Genomic DNA, 10,571 nt, shown 5'->3' on the forward strand with positions numbered 1-10,571 from the left:
AGGTGAATTCTAGAACTTGTAATCTTTTACGATAGCTTTGATTCCAGTGCCAGAATGTAGGGAGTTGGCTAGATCAAAATTGATCTTCCTGATGGTCTACAAAGCTAGATTTACCAAGCCTCCTGGTTACCTTCCTTTGGATCTACAAAGCTACCTACATCTGTAAGTATATTCTGTTTTCTCTACTGCCGTCAAAAGTCAACCCTTTGGATTCTGGATGCCTTCCTCTTCCACCTCCTAAAGACTTTGGTCCAGGGTTACCTCCTTTCTTCTGCATGATCTTCTCCCTCCCCACCGGACACATATCTGATTTAGGAACACTAACTTCAAAAACCCCTACCTTGACCCTATATCTCCTAAGGGCTATGCCTCCTCTCTTCCCTTGACAGCAAAACGCTCAAAAGAGTTGGCTCTGTATGATATTCCCACCGCCTCGCTGATCTCTCAGCCCCGTCTAGCCTCTGTACCATTTTGAGAAAATTCTCGTCATGGTTACCAGCAACCTCCATTTGGCCAAGACCAGTTCCATTTCTGAATCCAATATTTATTTATTGGCCTTCTCAGCAGCATTCCACACAGTTGAGCACTTTTGAAATATTTCCCCCTATAGTGGCTTCCATGGGCCACCTTCTCCTGGTTTTCCTCTCGCCTCACTGGAAGCTCTTTCTGAGGCTCATTCTCACTGGAAGCTCTTCCTCAGGTTCATTTTCTCCCTGGAAGCTCTTTCTCAGGTTCATTCTCGCTGGAAGCTCTTTTTCAGGTTCATTCTCTCCCTGGAAGCTCTTTCTCAGGTTCGTTCGCTGCCCCCTCCACTGACCTTTAAATACCATAGAGCTGCAGGGGTCAATCTGAGTCTTCTCCCCCGCCAATACCGCTTCCCTAGGCGCTCTTAGCCTGTCCCATAGCTCTAACAAGCACGTATATATGCTGACGACCAAGTACATGTCTGTAGCCAAAATCTCTTCCCTGAGTTCTACTCCTGTGTCCCACTGCCTGATTGCTATTTGTACTGGCTGCCTCCGTAAATCTTCCCCTTTTTTCCCCAACCTCCAGAGCAAATGTCACTAGCTATCCAGCTGCCCACGCCAAAAACCTTGGCATCAACATTGACTCCTTCCCTCGTGCAGTCTGTCAGCAAATTATAGTAGCAAATAATCATAAACTTATTCTCTTCAACTCTCCTGCAAGTCTTTGAACCCAAACTACCATCACTTCTTGTCTGGTACTGTTTTGCTCATGGCCCTTTTCAATGTACTCTTCAGAAAGCGGTCTCCATGACCTTAAAACATAAATCAGATCATGTCATTCACCTGGTCAGAATTCCTCAGTGATGTCCCATTGTTCTTGTTTTTGTTTTTAAAAATATGTCTCTATTGATTTTTAGAGAGAGAGGAAGGGAGAGTGGGTGAGAGAAATATCAATGAGAAAGAAACATCTATTGGCTGTCTCCTGCATGCCCCCTGCTGGGGATCCGAGCCTGCAACCCAGGCATGTGTCCTGCTGGGAACCAACCAGTGATGTCTTGGTTCATGGGTCATCGCTCAACCACTGAGCCACAGCAGCCGGACTCCCACCGTTCTCGAATAAAACCCGAGCTCCTTACCATGACTCATAAGAGCCTATGGCGCTTGGTCACCTCTGCCTGTCTTGCCTTGTCTTACACCACACTCGCCTTCTCCTGGGCTCCAGCCCCACTGGCCTTCGTGCTTCAGTGAGACAAGCTCTTTCCCTCCCGGAGGCCTTGGCATCCGTGTCCCCTCTGCCTGATAAACTCTTCCCCTGGTGTTTGTATGGCTGATTCCTTCTTGTTTAGGCTTTAGCTCAAATGTCATCTCTTCGTTCCTGCATTAATTCATCTAAGAAACATTTATTAAGCACTTTGCCTCCTAGACCCTTTCCTAGGTGCTGAGGATACCACATGTGTGTTTGTGTGGGTCCCCAAGGAAGCAGACACCCGGACAGCATTAGACATGCTAGAGCTTGACTTGTGGAAATGCACGTGAGGACAAAGGTTAGAGAAGGTGGGGAGCAACCAGGTTTGTACAGGTCTGTTCCAGTGAGAGGAGAGGGGAGGAGAGGCGCGGGCACTGGGCGGGAAGAGGCTGTAGGCAGTTCTAAGAAGGCCTTTGGCCAGGCCCACAGCTGTCCTGAGGCCAAGAAGTCCCCCCTCCTGCGTCATGGGCCTGGGTTAGGATCGCTCAGTGCCCGTGGGGTCAGCCGGTGGGAAGCGTGGCCTCTCACAAACACCCTGTGGGTCCGGGGAGCCATAAGGCCACCGCACTCCCCTCTCCCCACAGCAGGGAATCCGAGTTTTCACCCACCAGGGCGCCGTGGGCAGAAGCGACTCATTCTTTATGTCCCCCGCAGGAGAGGGAGCCTGAGCGCGCCTGCCAGCTTCACGCTGCCATCTCCACTCACGTCCCCCAGGGTAGGAGTGAGGGAGCTGCCTGGTGGACTTGGGAGGAGGAGCGGAGTGTGCTAGAAGCAGGGCCACCTGGCGCGGCTCCCTGGGACCCTACCTGCTTGCCTGGAAGTCCTGGCCTGCCTCCTGCTGAAGTGAGCTGACTGGGGCAGGCTCTGTCCCTGTGGGGAAGGCAGTGGCTGTCCACTGTGCCATTGATGGCTTACGTGTTTCTTATTTAGGGAGGACGTGTTAGCTCATTTTATTAGTAATATAGGTGATTTTTTTAAATCTCCACTTTTCTATCTCCTAGGTCCCATTTCTCAACAAGTTTCTAATTGAGAACCTCCACCCACACCCTGGAAAATCTCATCACAGCCATGAACAGGGTGGATGAGGTCCATATACCCGAGGGGTTTACGTGTTAGCAATGAACCGGCCCTCCTTGGCCACTCTCTCGAAAGTCACCCACCTTTCTCCAGCACTCTTTTATCATATCCTGTGAGTTCTTTCATGGCGCTTGCCAAATCTGAGTTAATTTCATCTGCTCGTTTACTTGTTTGTTCCCTCCCCATAGCGCCACCAACAGAATGCAAACCCTTCGAGGTCAGAGACTGGTCTGCCTTGCTTATCATTAAAACTCCAGTTCCTAGAAAGGTACATGACTATTCAACAAATATTATTGAGCACTGACTAGGTACAGAGGTGTAGGAGTGGAAAAAACAAAACCAGAAATGCCTGCCTCCCCCAGCTTCCCAGCAGTGTGTGTGTCAGAACCAGTGGGGAGATATTAGAGCTGTGGAAAGGAAGGTAAATCAACCATGTAAATTGTAAAACACAAGGCACATTTCTATTTTTATGCAACCACATAAAAATCACAAGTTTCCATCAATGTTATATCTGTGTATTGAGATGTGAAAATACTCGTAAATAAGCCTATTTTATTTGAACATTTAGTTCCTGGTTTATTGTATCTCTAGCTGGCATACATTTAAAAGGAGCTTCCAGAAAGCAGCTGTGGTTTGCACAACTGAGAAGCAAGTTTCTAAACAATGTCCTAGCGCACGTCTCTGCCACTGGACTTACAGAAATTGTGCCTTTGCTTCTGAAAACCTGCACCCACAGTAAAAGAGCAGAGCAAACAAACAAAGGAATATTCTTAACTCTTATCCATGTCTCTAGTTTCTCTCACTCAAAACTCTGTTTCATTGAGAAATATAACCCACTCACAGAAATGTGCAGAAAAGTGATTCTAAAGTAAATGAAATCTGCGCATTCGCCACCTTGGGCAAGGAATCTGGCGTTGCCAGACCTTAGTCACCTCCGCTGTGCCCCGTACCCTCCTCATCACAACCCTGTGGGCATCCCCAACAATACAGTTTATGTTTCGCCTACTTTTGAATTATGTGTAAATGCAATTGTACTATAGTAATTTTTGCATCTGGCTTTTTTGCTCAACATTACGACTCATCCATGTTACTATATTTAGCTTAAGTAGTTTATTCATGTTCATTGCTATAAAAATACTCCATTGTATGAATACACCACAATTTATCCATTTTACTCTTTTCCCCCAGTTTATTAATCCTCTCAAGGAAAAAACTGCACAATCACCTTGTACAGGCCATGTCTTGCATTTAAGGTCAGGTTCATTTTTATTTGCATAACCCAAGAACTTGCAAAATCATGCCGAAGCCACCCACCAAAACAGGTCCTCACTGCACATATAAAAATGGCATCTGGTGTGGCCTTGTACATCGTGGCTAGTCTTTCCAGTACTTCTGTCTTGGGTACCGTCGCCTTCCCAGGGTGAAGGGCCTGAGGACCATTTGCTGAAGTCGTCCTCTCGTCACGAGCTTCCCGGTCTGGACAGGGACTGTGCTATTCATGATGGTGGTCTCCTCTCAGGCAGCCAGGGAGGAAAAAAGCCATTCGTTTTCAGTGAATCGATCTTTCCAGATTTCGACAGTTGTAAACAATGCTGTTCGGAATATTTTTGGTTTTCTATTTTGGCATCCCTAAGCGTATGCATCTCTTTTTTCTTTGACTTGAAAATAACATACTCTGTTTATTATAATGAGATTATTGCTTTCTTTTCCTGGAAATTTCCAATTTTTTTTTTAATATATCTTTATTGATTTCAGAGAGAGGAAGGGAGAGGGAGAGAGAGAGATAGAAACATAAATGATGAGAGAGTCATTGATCGAGCCCGCAACTGGGGCATGTGCCCTGACCAGGAATCGTACCCCGATCGCCTGGATCCTAGGTCGATGCTCAACCACTGAGCCACGCCCAACATTTTTCTTTATTTACTTACATTCATGTGTTTGAGTAGGAAGCTCAGTTGTATATTTAATATTTGTACTATATCTTGTTTTGTTTTTTAAATATGTCTTTATTAATTTTTAGAGACACAGGAAGGGAGAGGGAGAGAGAGAGAAACATCGATGGGCTGCCTCCTGCACGCCCCCTACTGGGGATCGAGCATGTGACCTGACCAGGGATCAAACTGGCGACTTCTAGGTGCATGGGATGACTCCCAATCCACTGAGCCATACCCGCCAGGGCTGGAATATATGTTTTGCTTGTTCAATCTAGTGATGCCATCCAGCATCCTTCAATGTGCAGGGAAAAAGGGACACTTACACGGGGTGAGGGAGCCATACAGCACAGTGGTAGATAACACGAGGAGTGTGACCATTCTAAGCGTGTGGCTGGAACAAAATGGGGAAAGGACAAATGGGGTGTTAGGGAGGCACCCACAGTGCCCACTCCACCATCTGTTGTCTGCCCCCCATCAGTTCTAATTGTTTTAGGGGCTGCCAGCACCGTAATCTGTCCTGTCTGTAGTACTAAAATAAGCACTTTTCAAAGCGATGAGATAAATCTACACCTCCTCATGGGAAAGAAAAAAAAAGTTACCCTGTAATCTAATGACTCGGGACATTTATATTTGCAGAAAACACTTTCGCTGACAGAGCAGGATTGGGAAATGTACCTGTTATTTTCAACCTAAACCAAAAGCTTGTTTATTGTTACTGATGAAAAGACTGTTTTTCAAAGGGCCCAAAATATTGTACCCAGAAGATATAATTAAATGCTAATGAGGACATGGAGTGAATATCAAAGGCAATTCTGTCATCTGTGGAGAGCCGAAGACCTTTCAGATGAAGGGAGAGCAAGAAAATTAGGGGAAATAGTACCCTGCAAAAGATCCTGGGAAATAAATGAGAGATTCTCGCCCTGGGCAAAAATGAAAGCAAGTATAAAAAGTATTCATTATAAGTACACCCATCGAGGTCACTGTCTGAGATTCCAAGCAAAGAGGCTATAAAATAATAGTCAGCAAACAGGCTCAAGGGAACTCTTTGGAGGTGATGGACATGCTCTGAAACTGGATTGTGGGAATGGTTGCACAACTGTATAACTTTACTAAAAAACATGGAACTGTACAGTTATAATGGGTGAGTTTTGAGCACACAAATTATAACTCAATACTGTTAAAATTAAGAAAAATACACTAAGAGTCATATTCCAAGAAATTGCATTTTTTTAAACATAATATGCTTTAGTTTATCATTTATTTATGTATTTATTTTTAATATCTTTAATGATTTCAGAGAGAGGAAGGGTGAGGGAGAGAAAGAAACATCAATGATGAGAGTCATTGATTTGCTGCTTCCTGCATGCCCCCTGCTGGGGGTCGAGCCCGCAACCCGGGCATGAGCCCTGGCCAGGAATCGAACCGCGATCTCCTGGATCCTAGGTCGATGCTCAACTGCTGAGCCACGCCAGCCGGGCAAAAAATTCCATTTTCATTACAAGCCAAGTTAAGATGCTGCTTGTCCTCCCCTCCCAGCCCTCTTCCTCTTCAGCCCTTTTTTTTCTTTAAGTAGATCCAGCATGTGTAGCTAACAGATGCTTCCAAGAAGGTATTCCTCTGCTACGGAGGAGCCTTTCCACCTGCTTGTGTGAAGAGCCCATCTGGTAGTGATTTCGTGGAAAGACCTTTGATCAGTGCTCTTTGGAACCAAGATTTGAGAGAGCCAGACAGAATCAAAGTCTGTGAAGCTTTTTGTTGTTGTTAATCCCCACCTAAAGATATTTTTTCCATTGATTTTTAGAGAGAGAGTGGAAGGGAGGGAGGGGGAGAGAGAGGGGGAGAGAGAGAGAGAAAAACATCGATGTGAGAAATACACATTGATTGGTTGCCTCCAGCACATACTGCTTCAAACCTGCAACCCAGGTACAGGCCCTTGACTGGAATTGAACCCTCAACCCTTCAGTGCACAGGCCAGCGCTCTAACCACTGAGCCACACCGGCCAGGGCTGTGAAGCTTCTTTATGAACAACAGAAACACTGGGCTTGTATATTTCTGAACCCCGGGCTGTTTTAGCTTTGTACTTGTTTTTTTAGCATTTTTGCTATATATTCAAGGCTTTAATCATGTTATGGATTCACCCTCCCTGGTTGTCAGGTCAAAACCAGAATCTGGCGCATCTTTACCTGGAGGTCAGGGCCGAGACCAGGAGACGATGGGGCGAGGCTGCCACGTGGGGCCTGCGAGAGAGCAGGTAGCTCAGTCTCCGAGGGCGGGGAGGGGAGCCGTGCCTGCCGCGTGCGTGGTGGCAGGTTCTGTCCAGCTGCTTCCACAGCCAGAAGCAAACGTGTCTCAGTTGGGGCCCAGCGGCCCAGCACAGGGGGTGAAACTGCCGTGGGATGGAGCCGTGGGATGGAGCCGTGGGATGGAGCCGAGGGATGGAGCCGAGGGATGGAGCCGTGGGATGGAGCCGTGGGATGGAGCCGAGGGATGGAGCCGTGGGATGGAGCCGAGGGATGGAGCCGTGGGATGGAGCCGTGGGATGGAGCCGAGGGATGGAGCCGTGGGATGGAGCCGAGGGATGGAGCCGAGGGATGGAGCCGTGGGATGGAGCCGAGGGATGGAGCCGAGGGATGGAGCCGTGGGATGGAGCCGAGGGATGGAGCCGAGGGATGGAGCCGAGGGATGGAGCCGAGGGATGGAGCCGTGGGATGGAGCCGAGGGATGGAGCCGAGGGATGGAGCCGTGGGATGGAGCCGAGGGATGGAGCCGAGGGATGGAGCCGAGGGATGGAGCCGTGGGATGGAGCCGAGGGATGGAGCCGAGGGATGGAGCCGTGGGATGGAGCCGAGGGATGGAGCCGAGGGATGGAGCCGTGGGATGGAGCCGTGGGCATGGAGCCCTGGGATACACAAAGTTAACGGAAACCTAAGCGTCCCTGCGCTCCCAGCACATCCGAGCGCACAGTGCGCGCACGGCGTATGTTAAAGGAATGAAGGAGTGAATGGCCGAGAGCTTCCTTCATGGAAACACTCTCCGGGGGTTCCAGTGGCCAAAATAATAAAGTAACGGGAGAAACACACGAGGAACGAGGGTCCCCCCAGTTTGCTAACTCCGTGACCTCGAGCAAGTTATTCAATGTAAGACCATTTATGTCTGTTCTTCAAAGAGATGGCCAACAGATACGCAGCAGTGGGCAAAGGTAGGCTTACAGCTGGTTGTGAGTACGTCAAACAGAGTTTATTCTTGTTTCATTATTTATGTGTAATGAAGGCTGGCAATTTGAGCACATGCGAGACTGTACTGAGTGCACCGTGCCGTTGTGACATTCTTTTGAGTTAATTAAGCTACTGTAATAATCATAACCCGCATATCTTTTCCCATACAAACAGCTATAAATCTACTTTTGCCCACCCCGAATGAAAAGTTGCTCAACATCACTAATCATCAGAGAGATGCAAATCAAAACCACAATGTGACGTCACCTCTCACCTGCCAGAACAGCTCCCGTCAGCAAATCAGCAAATGGCAAGTGCTGGCGAGGGTGTGGGGAAAAGGGAGCCCTCATGGCCCTTGGTGGGCGTGCAGACTGGCGGGGCCGTGTGGAAAGCAGTATGGAGGCTCCTCAAAAAATTAAATATGGAGCTGCCTTATGACCCAGCAAATCCACGTCTGAGTATTTATCTGAAGAAATCCAATACACTAATTCAAAAAGACATATGCACCCCTATGTTCACTGCAGCATTATTTACAATAGCCAAGATACGGAAGTGACCTGTGTGTCCATCAATAGACTAGTGGATAAAGGCGTGGGACATACACACAATGGAATATTGCTGTGCCATAAAAAAGAATGAAATCTTACCATTTGTGACAACCTGGATGGACCTAGAGGGTATTATGCTAAGTGAAATAAGTCAGACAAAGACAAATACGGTATCATCTCACTTATATGTGGAATCTAGAAAACAAAATAGACAAACAAAACAGAAATAGACTCATAGATACAGAGAACACACTGACAGTTGCCAGATGGGAGGAGAGTTGGGGGACTGAGTAGAAAAGGTGAAGGGATTAAAAAGTACAAATTGACAGTTAAAAGTCATCATGGGGATGCCCTGCCCGTGTGGCTCGGTTGAGCACAGTCACATGCGCCAAGGTCCCAGTCAGGGCACATGCCCGGGTTGTGGGCTCGATCTCCAGTGGGGGGCGTGCAGGAGGCAGCCAATCAGTGACTCTCTCATCATGGATGCTTCTATCTCTCTCTCTCCCTCTCCCTTCCTCTCTCTGAAATCAATAAAGATACATTTTAAAAAGAAAACCGTCATAGGGATGTAAAGTACAGCATAGGGAATATAGTCAATAATATTGTAATTACTATGTATGGTGACAGATGGGTACTAAATTTATCAGGAGTGGGGATGATGCTGCAAGTTACCTAAATGTCTAACCACTATGCTGTACACCTGAAATTAATATAATATTGAATGTCAACTGTATCTAAAAATTAAAAATAAATGTTAGAAAAGATAATTTGTGTCTAAATGGCCTCATCTGTATAATAGGAATATGGATATTATTTCATATGCTGTAAAAATTAAATGAACTAATCTATGTAAAGTACTTAGAACAGTGTTTGACCCATAGTAAACATTATGTAAGTGGTGGTTTATTATTATCATCACCTATTTTTCAACTTCCCTTTTAGTGAACTCGCATTTCCCATCTTCCAATGTGCACCCCACCCTTCCCCTCTTCTGGATGTGGACCCAAAAGAATGGAGAGCAGGGACTCAAACGGATGCTTGCCACCCGCGCTCATGGCAGCTCGGAGTCCCAGTCGCTAAAAGGTGGAAACAGCCCCGGTGTCCACCGAGGGACAAGCGGGCACACAAAAGGCGGTCTGTCCACGCGGCACGACGGCCCATCGCTCGGCCTCTACCAGGAAAGGAATTCTGCACATGGCACAGCGTGGCAGCCGCGAAGACGTAAGCTCTGACCGGACACCAAGGACAGATAGTAGACGGTTCCACTCATAAAAGTGGTCACATTCATGGGGACACGAGGGAAGGAGGGACTAGGGAGTCCCCACAGTTTAATAGGGACAGAGTTTCAGTTTGGGAAGATGGGAAGTTTTGCAAATGAACGGCGGTGACAGTTGTAGAGCAACGTGAATGCATTTCACGCAAACGAAATGTACCCTTAAAAACAGTAATAGGATGTTTTTGTTATGCATATTTTACCATAATTTTTTTAAAGCCCTAAGGAGAACACTTTGTGAAGTATTTGATTGTCTAACCACTGTGCTGTACGCCTGAAACTAATGCAATACTGAAGGTAACTTGTAATTGGAAAAAAATTAATTTAAAAAACCCACCTAAATCTAAAAGAAAAAGAAAAAAAAAGACCAAGAGCCCCCCCTCCCTCCCCAGAGGGCCCGATCCGAGGCTGTGCGGCTGGGGCTGGCCCAGAAGGGGGCGCGTGGGGCCCTCCCTGCTCGCAGCCGCCGCGAGAGCTACGGAAGACCAGTCACCGCCCCCGAGCTCCCCCGACTGCAAAGCCTCTGGGTGTCCTTCCGGGGTCGCGTGGACAGCGCCAGCGCTGCAGTGCACGCCACTCCCTGGAAAGCTGCTGTCCTTCCAGAAGCCTTCCTCTGGAGCTCCAACCCCACCTCCCCCTGCCCGTGTTGCCCCCCTTCCTGATCCGCTCCAACCTTCCGTCAGCTGCCTGAGCCCCAAACAGGGCGTCTTCCTTGATTCCTCCCCTTTCCATCCCTACATCTCGTCCATCACTTTGGACTATGGATTCTGCCTCCTAAATAATTGGTTGTTTCCCTCCAGCCCCCAGAGC

This window comes from Miniopterus natalensis, chromosome 9 (assembly GCF_054644295.1).
Source record: "Miniopterus natalensis isolate mMinNat1 chromosome 9, mMinNat1.hap1, whole genome shotgun sequence".
NCBI lineage: Eukaryota > Metazoa > Chordata > Mammalia > Chiroptera > Miniopteridae > Miniopterus > Miniopterus natalensis.